Source organism: Macrobrachium nipponense, chromosome 8 (assembly GCF_015104395.2).
Source record: "Macrobrachium nipponense isolate FS-2020 chromosome 8, ASM1510439v2, whole genome shotgun sequence".
Lineage (NCBI taxonomy): Eukaryota > Metazoa > Arthropoda > Malacostraca > Decapoda > Palaemonidae > Macrobrachium > Macrobrachium nipponense.
The window spans coordinates 79,912,361-79,928,411 of NC_087203.1; the positions used below are offsets into that span (position 1 = coordinate 79,912,361).

General features: G+C 41.3%; 1 protein-coding gene across 1 annotated transcript in view; it reads left to right on the forward strand.

Moving 5' to 3' along the window:
- LOC135222878 (tudor domain-containing protein 3-like) overlaps positions 1 to 16,051 on the forward strand; it is a gene marked incomplete in the record, with an annotated part of 91,841 nt that overhangs the window by 73,580 nt on the left and 2,210 nt on the right.

Here is a 16,051-nt window from a genome sequence, read left to right on the forward strand (position 1 = left end):
CGCTTGCTGACCCCCTAGGAGGATCAGCCCTTTCGCTCCCACGACTCGTTTCCCTTCTCTCTCTCCTTAACTCTGGAGTTCCCGAGTTATTCCCGTTTTCTACATCGGCTGCCTCTGACTCATGCACTTGCTTCTTCCGTCGTTGTTCCTCTCTCTTTGCTGCTCGAGTTGTAACTCCCATTATGGCACTTCTGGAGAGGGCATCCGCTACTTTATTTGTTTTCCCTGCTATATGTTCAATTCCCACAATATCAAACTCTAACAGCCGTTCTAATCCTCAACTAGCCTTGTCGAGTGGTCAAATCCCCTTTCTTGAATAAATCTCTCAATGGGCGATGATCTGTGTTAATTTTGACTTTATGCCCCTGTAAAAAGTAGCGATGTCTCTCCAGCATCCATAGAATAGCCAATGCCTCTCTATCGAAGGTACTGTAATTCTTTTCTGCTCCCTTCAATGCTCGTGATGCAAAACAAATCGGCTTTTCATTCCCTGCATCGTCAACTTGAGAAATCACTCCCCCAATAGCTATACTGCTCGCGTCAGTGGTTACTATAAATGCTCGATCGAACTTTGGATAAGCTAATAGTTCATTACCAGTGAGTGAAATCTTTAATTCTTGAAAAGCTATTTCTTCCTCCCGTTCCCAATGAAAATCTTTCTGCTTTCTCAATGAATCTAGCGGTCTCGCTATTTTACTGAAATCTTTTATGAATTTACGGTAGTAGTCCGTGAGCCCAAGGAAACTGGCTACTTCCTTTGCATTCTTCGGTCGGGGAAATTCTCTAATTGCTGCTACTTTATCGGCACAAGGCTTAAGGCCTTCGGATGTTACGATGTGCCCCAAAAATTCAACTTCTTGCTGAAAGAATTTACATTTGGTAAGATTAATTTTCATCCCCTGTCGCTTTAAGGCTTCTAAAACCTCAATAATGTTCTTCTTGTGTTCTTCTACTGTAGCCCCTATTATGATTATGTCATCTAAATAAACAAACACGCTATGTCCTAATAGCGGAGCTAATACGGACATCATAACACATGAAAAATTAGCAGGAGCATTCTTTACCCCAAAAGGGAGGTAATTATATTCAAACAATTGATCATTAGCTATAAAGGCTGTCTTTTCCTTGCTACTCTCGTCTATAGGTATTTGATGATAACCTGACTTTCAATCTAAGGTGGTGAAGAATTTACTTTCCCTGACCTTAATCAACAACTCTTCGATAGAGGGCAATGGGAATGCATTGTCTTTCGTGATACTATTCAACTTTCTATAATCAACACATAGCCTAAGAGAACCATCCTTCTTTTTAACCATCACGATTGGCGAGGCCCAGGGAGATTCACTTTCTCTAATTGTGCCTTGTTCCCTTAATTTATTTCGTATCTCGAGGTACTACTATAAATATACAGTGGTACCTCTACATACAAAATTAATCCTTTCCGAGGCGGCCTTTGTAACCTGAGCTTTTCGTATCTTGAACTGCATTTTACGTGTAAATTGCCTAATTCGTTCCAAGCCCTACAAAAACACCCCAGTAAATTATATTTCCAGGCTTACAACACATGTTCTAGGGTTACGACGCCAATCCGACTGAAGAAATATGACTCCAAAAAGGCAAAATACTGTACATACTTGAGTAATATTCAACTGCATGGAATGTTCAACCCCATTTTTACTGCATATATTAGGACTTTAGCATATGTCCCATAGTAATAAGCCTAGCCTATGTTAGCAGTTGCTACTGTAGCCTAGTCTATGATTCTGACATCTAAACCTAAGAAGCTAAAAGCTTAGAATATGCCAATAAAATGTATATAAATAATCAGTATGTACTCATTTCAAATAATTATTAATTAATCATTAACTATAATACGTACACAAACAAACAAAATAAGCTTCCAACCTTTTGTTTACATTCAGCCCTACGAGTATTGAACGATCGCCAAGCAACCACTTTTACCTAGCATACAGTTTAGTAATCAATCATAAATTTTCATTATCTCTCTTCAACTACTGAAGCTACCAAACAGTATAATAACCATTTATTTCTATTCTTTATTTTATCTTACCTAATGGAGATACCAAGTTACTGACAGCTATAATGAAACATATATTAAAACAGAAGAATTGAAAAAAATATTTGTTGGCTTCGATGATAGCAGTCTGATTTATTTTATATTTTATGATATCTAATTCACAATTTTTTTTATTAAATGTGTTGCATGTACTCATTTCAAATAATTATTAAGTAACCATTAGCTATAATAAACAAACAATCACAAAAAGAGCTTACAACCTTTTGTTTACGTTCACACTATACGAGTAGCGAACAATCGCCAAGCAACCACTTTTACCTAGCACAGTACAGTATGTAATCATACATTTTGATTATCTCTCTTCCACTACTGAAACTACCAAAGAGTATAATAACCATTCATTTCTATTCTTTATTCTATCTTTACCTAATGTTTTTTTTTATTAAATGTATTGCATGAAAAAGTTTTTCAATTTACAGCAACCTTTTACCAATAGAATACATAGAGCACATGGGGTAGATTTTGACCAATAGGAGAGCAGGATCTTCTGGCGGTGACTAGCATCAGGAACTAATGAGAGAGCGGAAGGATGGTGGCAAGTCTACTCAGTTGGCGGTGCACAAGTTTTAAAATTGTTCTCAGTGGTCCGGGCGAATCTCGGGACTTTACAGCAACAACCTTATGTAACCTGAACTATTTTCGTATGTAGAGCCAAAAAACTTCGTATTTGCTTTCGTAACTTGGATTTTTCGTAAGTTGGGACTTTCGTATGTCGAGGTACCACTATATATATAATATATTATATATATATATATATATATATATATATATATATATCATGTGTCTGTGTGTGTGTGTATGTATATATATATATAGTGGTACCTAGGACATACGAAAGTCCCAACTTACGAAAAATCCAAGTTACGAAAGCAAATACGAAGTTTTTTTGGCTCTACATACAAAAATAGTTCAGGTTACATAAGGTTGTTGCTGTGTATATATATATATATATATATTATATATATATATATATATATATATATATCTATCTATCTATCTATCTATCTATCTATCTATCTATCTATCTATCTATCTATCTATCTATCTATCAGAGGGTTACCGAAACTCAGTAGATCAGTTAAGGAGTTTATTTTCTTTGGTGGCGGGCATGTATCAAAAACTTTTTGTTACAGGGTCATCCTTTAGCGTTTTATATGGTCTCCCAAAAATTCACAAAGAGGGCTGTCCTATCCGACCAATAGTTTCTTCTTATAATAGCCCAACATACAATCTCTCTAAATACATTGTTACGTTACTTAATGAACTCCCTCAACCTGAACATACAATAAAAAATGGCTTCGACTTTCAGAAACTTATTGTCATGCAGGACTCGGATCACTATATGGTTAGTCTCGATGTAGACTCTTTATTTACCAATGTACCTTTAGAAGAGACAATTAACATTATTTTAGACAGAGTTTTTTTAAATGCTGATGACACTTTCCACGGTTTTAATAGAAATTTGTTTAAGCAATTATTGGAACTTGCTGTGCAAGATTCCGCTTTCGTTTTTAATGGTCTTCTGTACTCGATTTTTGCATGATGCCAATGGTTTATGGATTTTTTAGAGAAAAAATTTTTAGCCGAATGCCCAAGTTCTTTTAAACCAACTTTTTACAAGAGATATGTAGATGATACTTTTATTTTACTTAGACATGCATGGCAGGCTGATGCCTTTTTGGAGTTCGTGAATACTCAGCACAGTAACATAAACTTTACCATAGAAACTGAAAAAGATAAATGCTTACCTTTCTTAGATATCAAGATAACCAGAGATAATAATAAGTTTAATACTTCTGTCTATAGGAAGCACACCTTCACAGGAATGGGGAATAATTTTTATAGTTCGTGCTTCATAAATTTTACATTAAATGCCATCTCCACTTTAGTCTTTAGAGCACTTAGGTATGCTTCTGATTGGAAATCTTTCCACACTGAAATTGAATTTTTACAAGATTATTTTTAACTAACTCGTACCCTACAGAGGTATTTTATAAAATGGTAAACAAATTACTTAACTTAAACTTCACGGAAAATACCCCTGCATTTGATGTACCAAAATTACCCATATACGCCACTATTCCATATTTTTTCAAAAATAAATTAGGAGACCGTATCAAGAAAATTATTGAATGAGAGTTCGGAAGCCTCAAAGTTAATTTAATACTGTTAATCCTCTCAAAATAAGCTCACTTCTTGGTCATAAAGAGAATTTGCAACCGTTTATGCGATCCAACATTATTTACAAATTTACTTGCCCGGGGTGTCCCGGTACTTACGTTGGATCGACGAAACGCTTGTTGCAAGTTCGATATTCCAGTCATTTGGGAGTAAGCTACAGAACTGGCCAGAGGATAACCAATCCTGAACTTTCTAATATAAGAAATCATGCAGCTCTTTGTAAAATTGAAATTAACAAAAACAAAAAACTTTTCGATAATTGACAATACCAAGCATAGCCAATATATAACGACACTTGAGTCTTTACATATCAAGCACCTCGTTCCTTCCCTCAATTCTAGTCAATCCTCTACTCAACTTTTCTTAGCGTAGTCACCTTTTCACCTTGCAATCCCCACTAGCGTTCGAACAAAGTGCAGAGCGTAAGCCTGTCTTTCATAGGCTTTTGCCCGGGTAGCTGCTTCTCTTCCTGCGTGATGTATGTCCAACGAGGCATTTTTTTCCAAAAAAGGCCAGTCTCATCACAGTTGAAGACTTCTGAGAACTGTAGCCTTCGTTGAGCGTCATCTCGTCGAACGTCTTTTTAAAGGCTTTGGCCGCTTTCGTGTCCGAGCTGGCTGCCTCCCCATGCCGCACTACCGAATGGATGCCAGTCCATTTACGGAATTTTTCGAACCACCCATGAGAAAAATTGGAGTCTGGGGTTGGCGTCGATGTCCCTTCTCCGTCGTCTTCGGCCTGGGCAATCAAATCGCCGAAAATAGTGAAAATAGTGCTGGCCTTGTGGCAGATTGCCGTCTCCGTTATCGTATCGCCAGCAATTTCTTTGTCTTTTATCCAGACAAGAAGCAGCCTTTCCATCTCATCGTGTATGTGGCTCCTTTTGCTGGACAAAATAGTCACGCCCTTGGAAGGTGTAGCTGCTTTGATGACATCCTTCTGCTTAAGGATGGTGCCTGTTGTTGACGGATTTCGGCCATTTTCCTTGGCAATCACACTCAATCGCATACCAGCTTCATATTTTTTAATGATCTCAATCTTCGTCTCCAAAGAAAACATACTCGTCTTTCCTACTTCAACTTTCTTGGGACCCATGACTACGTATATACTGTACGTAATTAAGTTATGTAGTACGTATACGTATGAAGTAAAGTTCTCACACAACATGGTAAAGTACTACTACAACGAAATGACTAATGAATTTACGTTAATAAACGAAATCGTATAGAACAAATGAATTCCGTGTGCTTACGATACTGATGATGCCGCGAAGTGGCCGAAAGAGCACGCCGCTATATAGATGCATGATGGGATCATGAGAGAGATGCTGACCAATAGGAGAGCAGGATCTTATGGCAGTAACTATCATCAGGAACCAATGGGAGAGCGGGAGGACAGTGGCGAGTCTACTCAGTTGGCGGCACGCAACTTTTAAAATTGTTATCGGTGGTCCGGGCGAATCTCGGACTTTACAGCAACAACCTTTTGTACCTAGAACAATTTTCGTATGTAAAGCCACAAAAATCTTCGTATTCTTTGCATTTTTGCCTTTCGTATCTCGAGGTTTTTCGTAAGTTTGAGCCTTTCGTTATCTCGAGGTACCCACTGGTATATATTTATATTATATATATATATTATGATATATAGTATATATATATAGATATATATAAGTATATAATATATAATTATATATATATATATATATATAATATAATATAATAATTATAATAATATTGTCTATATGCATAATTTAATATATATATATTATATATATTATAAAAATATAATATATATATATTATATTATACTATAATATATAAATTAATGAAATACAAGTTTAGGATATGAACAACTCACTGATAATAATGTGCAGATTCTGAATGTTTAATACTGTACTGACTTACTATTAGGCTAACTCTGGAATGTAGGATGATGTGTTAATAAAGTATACTATTTAAAGAAAATCATACACTGAAGTTTTATATATATACAAGTACTATCCTACTTACAATACCAAGTTTGGTTCCGCCGCCACTGGTTGTAAAGTCAGAATGGATGTAAGTCGAACCTTAGAAAGTGGCCAACATACTGGGTAGGGTATACTATCAAACCTTTGCTATATAAAAGTGCCTATTTAGTACTGTAATGTAATGTACAATCATTATTTCAATCTTTTTACCATAATGTACTTCTACTAATACATTTTAATCATTTATCCTACTTACAACCACGTTTGGTTTCCGACCCCACTGGTTGTAAGTCAGAATGGATGGTAAGTCGAACTTAGAAAGTGGCCAACATACTGGGTAGGGTATACTATCAAACTTTGCTATATAAAAGTGCCTACTTAGTACTGTAAGTAATGTACAATCATTATTTCAATCTTTTTACCATAATGTACTTCTATAATAAACATTTTAATCATTTCTTATGTAATAGTATATATTCTACGTACAATCAGGCATTGAGTTACAATGGGATTAGGTTCTTGCATGCATGTCAGAAGTCGATTCTTACGTAAATTGGTTTGCAATTCAGTCTACAGTACAGTTAATACCAAATGATGCTGCAGATAGGGCAGGGTAACTCCAACTGATGCTGCCTGAGTGATGAAGAGTTCTCATGAGTATGGCGCAGTGCCAAGTAACTCAGTGGTCAACTGTCCTGAAGTAAGGTTGTAAGTACGAGTGGTCGTTTTTTTATGTCGAGCAAGTGTAATGTCGGAGTAGTTGTAAGTCTATAGTAGTTGTATATATATTATATATATATCTTATATATCTATCTATCTATATCTATCTATCTATCTGTGTATCTATCTATCTATCCTTGTGTGTGTGTGTGTGTGTGTGTGTGTGTGTGTGTGTGTGTGTGTGTATGATTTTCTTTAAATAGTGTACTTTATTAACACATCATCCTACATTCCAGAGTTAGCCTAATTGTAAGTCAGTACAGTACTAAACATTCAGAATCTGCACATTATTATCAGTGACTTTCATATCCTAAGTTTGGTATTTCATAATTATAGCTATTAGTTTCTTCGTCATTTATTTTGATTGTAGAGGTTATAGTGAGATGAAAAACATAATGAATGAACTTCGGCAATCGCAGTGCATTTGAATGTCACCATCAAAATGTAAAGAATGCACACCACCATCTATTGAGGAAAATGAACACTAAATTATTTGTTAATGGGATAAACATTTTCTAGCACATAGATATGATCTCATAGATGACATACCAGTATATATGTAAATACACAGTAGTAGTAAAGAAATTATCAAAACTGTATTACTTATAAATCTTTCAAGCATACTTAGAGTAAGGAATTTGTGCATTCCAAATTTATCATTGCTTTGATTAAAAGGTTTTACTTGGTAGATACTTTAGAAGTGGAATATTAAAAAAAATATATTTATTTTCAAGTTAATATAAAAAAATATTTGACATCACACATTTTCTTTTCATTACTAAGAATTATTTTCATAAAAACAAAGGAGGTATTATGGCATAGTTTTAGCTGTCTAGAAGTTGTAGAAAATAAGTGGCGCCCGCCACCCTGTCCCTGTTGGCCATGCAACGAACTAATGGCTGAATTAAGCCGAACCACCGGAGTTCCTGGACCTTAGAATGCTGGTTTTAAGAGGTTCAACTATATAGCTTTTCTTTACAAAGTATAATAAAGCTTTATTTATTGTTTTAGCCTTAGATTTCAAGGTTTTCAAAACTTGGCTAGGCTAGATTTTTGGCACTGAATAGCCTTTTTCTTGACCACCGTTGGCAATATTGTTATTTTCATTTTATGGGTTTTTTTTCTCTCTCTTTATGTTGCCGTCCTAACTCAGAGTTGTTGTAAAATTAATATTTAAATGAGGAGTACCTGTATATATTTTTTACCTCAACTTAAGGGGGTCCTCGTGTCTTAAATGCCTCTTCCTCGCAGGTGCTACTGCCAACAGCAGCAGCTCAACATCTTTGATTATATGCAATCTCTGTTTCGTCGGCAGATTTACCCCTTTTACAACAGCAGCTTCCTTAATTTCTTTTTCTTTTTCACTAGGATAGAACTGATTGTTAATAGGGACTTCCCATGCATCCTGGCAAGATCGGCCATGTGTACCTCACTTTCAAACTTTGCTACAAGTTCTTGAATTCAATCATGGTTTTCATTTTCTTTATTGAAAGGCTCGTACTCATAACTTTCTTTGGTCCCCATGGTGTTTTATTCAGCAGGGTGATGCTCACTTAATGATAAGGAAAGGCAGACTGGGTCACAACAGTTTTGGGATGCTTTGTGAGGCACATGGTCATGCAGACAAGTTTGGTAAGGATCATTTTCAACTGCACTATAACCGAGCAGATATATGAAAACTGGGACAAAGTTTCTGTGAAAAAAATCAACGATAACCAAATGTACAAAAACTAGGGCATACGAAAACCGAGGTTTGACTATACAGATAGTCCCGCGGTTACAGGGGGTGGGGTTCCATTTCAGCAACTTGCCATAAGTTGGAAATTGCTCTTACCAAGAACATCTTAAGAAAGATTTATAAAAAAGAGAGAGAGAGAGAGAGACTTATGTAAACCTGAGGAAAGAAAAGGTTTGTAAGCTTTGCCCTGGTGGTAAACCAGTTTTCTCCCCTCCATTGAGGAAGAACCTTATAGTGAACCCTCCCATAGAAGTGACCTCCTTATAGTAAATCCTCCCATAGGAGGGACTTCCTTATTGTTAACCCTCCCTGTGGGTACAGCTCCACTAGTTTCTTACCTTGTTAAAGTGCCGGAGAGTTACAGCACTTACAGTGTAGTATTTGGGCTTATGGCACCTGTTTTTTTTTTTTTTTTTTATGAATACAGTATATTTGAAAAAGTGTTGTAAGTACAGACCCATAGGTTGAGACAACTATAAACTGGGGACTACCTGTGCATATATCTCAATTACAGTTACTTGTAAGTTAGTACACTATTGTGAGTAACCTGAGAAAACTACATAGGCATGATTATGTTAAGGATAGTTAGGAGTTACCAGATACCACCTGCTGACCGTTGCCTGTTTGTTCCAAACAGTATAAAAGCAGTCGTGTATGTATTTTGTATAGTGACTATACATGTTTACTGCCTTCATAGGATAAGGAATAGCAGGTGGCTCATAGTTCATAACCTTTCATCATCTTTCATTTTACCTTTAAGTATCTTGACATCAGTGGGTAGTAGCCCTGGTGTTACATACAAGTGAATGGATAGTTTGAATAAGTTCCTTCCAGGTTATGTAAGTTGTATAAAATAAAATCAAGTTGAGAACCATGTTTATAGCCTAAATAAATTCAAATACCAGTTACTAAGTAGATGGGATCTCCATCAAGGAAAGTTAATGCTGAATATTCTCAGGAATAATTGCCATCTGATAGGTGAGTTGTGTCCATGGACACAAAAAGCATAACATTTTTGTACATGAACTTTCCTGCCAGATATATACTTAGCTTACGTCTCTGACGTCACGACAGAATTCAAAACTCGCGGCAAACGCGACCGGTAGGTCAGGTGATCTACCCCACCCGCCGCTGGGTGGCAGGTGTATGAACCAATCCCCCTTTTCCAGTCATATATTTTCTGTCGCCGGTGTCGACTACATCTGTTGTCGATACCTCTCGATTTTGGATTATTACTCGTTTTCGCCCTGGATTGTTTCATCGGATTTTTGGTGAAGTACCTGCTCCTTGGCTTGGCATTTGCGATTTGTGGACCGGTTTTTTATTATTCTTTTGATTATTCTTGGAATTTCATTATGTCTGATTTAGAGATTAAGAAATCAACTATGTTCAGAGTTTGTTCTGTTAGCGATTGTAAGGTGAGGCTACCAAAAGCTGCGGTAGACCCTCACACAGTATGCATGAGGTGTAGGGGGAATGACTGCTCATTTATTAACCCTTGTAATGAATGTGGAAAATTGATGAAGAGAATGGAAGGCGCTTTCTTTCTTATGTAGAAAGCTTGAGAAGGACAAGGTTAGGAAAGCTTCATCTAGGAGTTCTAGTAGGTCTGCGCGCTAGCGAGTTTGAAGTTGATAACCCTGTTGTAGACGTAGCGCCTTTACCAGTTTCAGCCCCTGCTCCCTGCATCGAACCCGAAGATGCGCCTTCGGAGGTGGACACTATGAGAGCCACTATTCGCAGCATGGAGTTGAAAATTAAAGTGCTAGAAGGTAAGAGTGATAGTGATTTGTGCAGTGATCCCAGTGCAGTGGAGGGTGCGTCTGATCGGCTCCCTAATGCTTCTAGGCCTAGACCTCTTCCAGACTCCCCAGACCCAGTGGAGGAGGAAAGTCGAAAGCCGCAGGAAGGTTAGGGAGAACTCCACCCCACCGGTCAGGCGTCCCCTCGGTGGTGCCTGATGTTCGCTCCCAGGCTACCTTGGATCGCGCCAAGAGAGAAGTCTTACGGCAATGCTTCTCGTCTTCGCCTTCTCCTTCGCCCAAGCGTGGTTGGAGCTCTCGGAAGCTTCTCGGCCGTCGAAGAGAGCCTGGCAAGCTTCTTCCGCTCTCCCCTCCAGCCCTGAAGTTTTTTCGGAAGATCTTGGATTGGATGTGAAGAAACCGAGGATTTCTTTGGAGTTTCGCTCTCCTAGTAAGGATCGAGCTGCGTCTCCCGTGAAGGACTTTGTTAAATCTCCTACACGTGTTTTGGCTAGTCTGCAGGCGCAGATTACGGCTCTGGCTGACTCATTGATTGTGACTTCTCGTCGTAGGAAGGACGTCTCGCATCCCGGTAAAAGAAGTCCAGTGCGCTCTTCTCCAGGTTTTCGCTATTCGACAGTAACCGCCCTCTCTCCAGGATTGGATCGTAATACGAGGCGTCCCTTCAATGGGACAGGCGCTCTCCTGCGGACATCGTTTCTCCGTCGGACGAGAGGCATGCTTCCCGTAGACGAGCCTCTCCCGACAGGCGCTCGTCTCGAGACAGGATCTCTCCCGCTGGCGACGCCAGGAGCCTGTAGGCGTTTTTTCTCATGGTAACCGCTCTCCTTCAGGCTTCCGCTCTCCTGTGACCAGACGCCCTTCGGTAGACAGCGCTCTTCTCCTGTCAGCCGCCCCTTCTGCTTAGCAGGCACCAAGAGCCTGGTAGGCTCTCTTCTCCTACAAGGCGATCTTTCTACCGATTTTCGCTCTCCTCGAGTTACGCGACCTGGAATCTGTCAGACGCTCTCTCCTGGTAGGCGCTTCGTCGCCAGAGTTCGCTCTCCTCGCAGCAGTGCCAAGAGCCTGATAAGCGCTTCCCGCATGGCAGGCGCTCTTCGCCAGAGCCGCTCTCCTTTAGACAGGCGCCAGGAGCCTGATAGACGCATTTCGCCTAGTAGGCCGCTCTTCGCCAGATTTTCGCCCTGCGTTCGTTAGGCGCCAAGAGCCTAGAGTACGCCCTCATCCGGGACAAGAAGGAGTTTTCAGGCAGAATCTCAACGGAAGTTAGGACTTCCCCGGTTAGATGTCAGAGTTCTTCCAGATGTTCTTCCAAGGATGGACTCAAGGCTGAGGACAAGACAGCCTATCATCGTAAGGATCGTGAAGGATCTTCGGCGGAAGAAGAACAGGATCCCTCGGAAGAAGAAATTCCTAAGATTCCTCCGTTTCCTCATACAAGCGTTTGACGGACCTGTTGCTTCAGGAATTCGGTGATGCCCTTTCTCCTGTCGCAACCCGCCCTCGCCTCTATTGTTATTTTCGACCTCGAAAACTTCGAAGGTTTCATCCTGTGTCAGGATGAAGCCTGCAATCTCTATGAAGAAGGCGCTTAGGGAGGTTTTGGTGAGTGGCTTCTTTCGAAGGAAGAGAAAGGGAAGACGGTGTTCTCTTTCCCTCCTTCTAAGCTAACTGGAAAGCTAGGATTCTGGTATGAATCGGGAGAACCCTTGGGCCTGGTTCTTCCCTCCTCGGCAGACTCGGACTTCTCCTTCACTGGTGGATTCCTCTCGACACTCTGCCCTCATGTCTGCTAAGACGACATGGGGTATGAATGAGCTTGACCACCTGTTGAAGGGAATGTTTTGAGTCCTGGAGGTATTTAACTTCCTAGACTGTCTTTGGGCGTTTTGGCCAAGAAGACGCAGACCCCGGATTCCATTTCACCTGAGGATCTTATCAGTGTTCTCACTGTATGGATAAGGCAGTGAGAGATGGATCGAGTGAAGTAGCTTCCCTTTTCGGAGCGGGAGTAATCAAGAAAAGATGTTTACTGTTCGTTCCTGACGAAATCAGTATCTCATGCTCAGAGAGCCTCTCTCCTGTATTCTCGGAGCTCTCTCCTCTCAACTCTCCCTAAAAAGATCTTTCAGGATGTTTCTTGTGCCCTTTCAGCTAAGGCTACACAGGACATGCTAGCCCAGTCTACAGGAAGCCTCACACTTCTTTCCAGCTAAAACCAAGAGAGAGACTCCAGTTAGGCAGGAGCCCTTTCGAGGAGTCCCTCCTGCCAGAGCTTCTTCCTCTAGAGGATCTAGACCCGTAAACGAGGAAGACCTTTTCTAGATCCATCAGAGGGAAGAAGTAGTATTCAAGTTCTCCAGACATCAGTGGGTGCCAGACTACTGAAGTTTGCCAACGTCTGGGCCCAGAAAGGGGCGGACAACTGGTCACTCTCGATTGTCCGCAAAGGCTACCTCATTCCCTTCTTATCAAGACCTCCGTTGACGACGACTCCGAGGGAGTTGGTAGCCAAGTACAAGGACCCCATCATGAATCAAGCCCTCTCTCTAGCAGTAGATCTTATGCTGGAGAAGGCGATAGAACTAGTGAAAAGATCCTCATTTCTGCGGGTTTTTACAACAGACTGTTCCTAGTTCCCAAGAGCTCAGGAGGTTGGAGACCGGTTCTGGATGTAAGCGCCCTGAATGTCTTCGTAGAAAAAAGGAAGTTCACCATGGAGACAACTTCTTCAGTGTTGGCGGCTCTTCGTCCAGGGGACTGGATGGTGTCCCCCCTAGATCTTCAGGACGCTTACTTCCATGTGCCTATCCATCCTTCTTCACGGAAGTTTCTGAGATTCATGATGGGAGGGAAGATCTTCCAATTCAGGGCCTTGTGCTTCGGCCTTTCGACAGCCCCTCAAGTTTTCACGGGTTTAATGAAGAATGTAGCGCAGTGGCTACATTTGGAGGGAGTTGAGGCTGGTCTCTCTATCTAGACGATTGGCTGATCAGAGCAAAGCTCACAAGAACGATGTCTGGAGGACCTACAAAAGACACTGACTTTAGCAAGTTCGTTGGGGTTTTCTTTCTGGTGAACTTCCAGTAGTCACAATTAATCCCCAGTCAAGAGCTGATATATCTGGGATTCGGATGGTTTCTCCGATTTTCGGGCATATCCGTCACCAGAGAGGATTTGCTCGTTGCCGAGAGAAACTAATTGACCTTCCTAGAGAAAGATGCATGCACAGCGAGGGAGTGGATGAGTCTGTTGGGGACACTCTCCTCGCTGGAGCAATTCGTTTCTCTAGGAAGGTTGCATCTCAGACCTCTCCAATTCTTCCTTTACCGGAATTGGAGGGGTCTCTCTCTAGATCTGGAATTCTCCTTCATGATATCAAAAGGAATCAAGAAGGACCTTCTGTGGTGGGCAGACCCTCTCCGATTTGCAGAAGGTCTGTCTCTGTACATGCAATCCCCGAACCAAGTATTGTTTTCCGACGCGTCGGAGACGGGTTTGGGGTGCGACCCTAGGTCAAGAAGAAGTGTCAGGCACCTGGGAGGAGGGAACAGGTGTCCTGGCACATCAACAACAAAGAGTTGATGGCAGTGTTGGTGGCGTTAAAAGCCTTCGAGCCCCACGTCCGAAATGCTATAGTTCAGGTCAACTCGGACAACACCACAGCCTTGGCTTACATAAGAAAGCAGGGGGGGACACTTTCTTCTCCCCTGTACGAAACAGCAAAGGGCTTGCTGTGTTGTTGGTCTCAGGCAAGGAAGATCGTTCTCCTCACCAGGTTCGTACAGGGAGAAAGGAATGTCAGGGCCGATCTCCTGAGCAGGAGGGATCAAGTGCTCCCCTCGGAGTGGACTCTGCACTCAGAAGTTTGCCAAGACCTGTGGAGGTTATGGGGCAGACCTCATATCGACCTATTTGCGACAGCAAAGAACAAAAGGATAGACCTCTACTGCTCCCCGATCTCAGACCCAGGAGCAGTGTCAGTGGATGCTTTCCTTCTAGACTGGAGAGGTCTGACGTCTATGCCTTTCCTCCATTCAAGATTCTGAGTCAAACACTCAGAAAGTTTGCAGCCTCGGAAGCGACAAGAATGACGCTGGTAGCTCCATTCTGGCCGGACCCAAGATTGGTTCACAGAGTACTGGAATGGCTGGTGGACGTTCCAAGAGCTCTTCCACAAAGAGTAGATTCTGCTCAGACAACCCCACTTCGACAGGTATCACAAAAACCTCCCCGCTCTCAATCTGACTGGCTTTCGACTGTCAAAAGTCTTGTCAGAGCGAAGGGGTTTTCAGCTAAGGCAGCGAAGGCTATCGCCTCAGCTAGAAGCCCTCTACTTAGAGTCTACCAGTCGAAGTGGGACGTCTTTCGCCGTTGGTGCAGAAACCAGAAGCTTTCCTCTTCCAGTACCTCTGTGACCCAAATCGCAGATTTCCTGGTTTTTCTCAGGGAAAAATGCGGTCTTGCAGTTTCAACCATCAAAGGATATCGGAGCATGTTAGCAGCTGTGTTTAGGCACAGGAACCTAGATATCTCCAACAACAAAGATCTACATGATCTGCTAAGATCTTTCGAAACTTGCAAGAAACCCTCGACTGAAATTCCGAGCTGGAATCTGGATGTGGTTCTTCGTTTCCTGAGGTCCTCGAAGTTTTGAACCACCCCAGTCATCTTCTTTCAAGGATCTTACGAAGAAGGCTCTGTTTCTTTCTTTTGGCTTTAGCATCTGCCAAGAGTTAGCGAGCTTCATGCTCTAGAACAAAAAGGAAGGGTAAAAAAAAAAAAAAAAGGTTTTCAAAGGAGATTCCGTGATTTGGTTCCTTCCTTCCTTCTTTTCTAGCTAAGAACGAGAACCCCTCAAAACAAATCCCTTGGCCAAGGTTTTGTTTTTGGTTCCAGGCTTAGCTCCCCTGGTAGGGGAAGAGCCAGAAAGAACTCTTTGCCCTGTGAGGAGTTTAAGATACTACCTCCAGTGGAAGAAGTCTCTTAAGGGCATTAAGGACAGACTTTGGTGCTCTGTAAAGGATCCCAGTAGACCATTGTCTAAAAATGCTTTGTCCTTCTTTATTAGAAGCCTCGTGAAGGAAGCACATTTGGCTTGCGGTGAGGATCAGTTAAAGCTTTTGAAAGTCAAGGCTCACGAGGTAAGAGCCATTGCTACGTCCTTGGCTTTCAACAAGAATATGTCACTCCAGAATCTGGATGAAAGCAACATTCTGGAGATGCAATTCAGTATTCGCGCAAAAACCACTACTTGGAGACGTCATGATTACTTTACGATAAGTGCTTCGCGTTAGGCCCATACGTATCGGCGGATTCAGTGCTGGGGCAGGGAGCTGAAGCATATCCTTTGTAAAAAAATTTTCCCTTATCATTTGTATTGTGTTTTTATGGTTGTTTGAAAGAGGATGCAGGTAGGCATCTCTTTCTATTCGTATTGCTAACATTAGAATGGTTAGGTGATCTGTTTGTGCTAGAGCTCCCTGCATTGGTAGTGGTCAGGCTCTGTCATTTAAGAGGGCGAATCCCCACTGACATGATCCGACTTGGATTCTACTAAGTAAGCTGGATACAAATCCCTT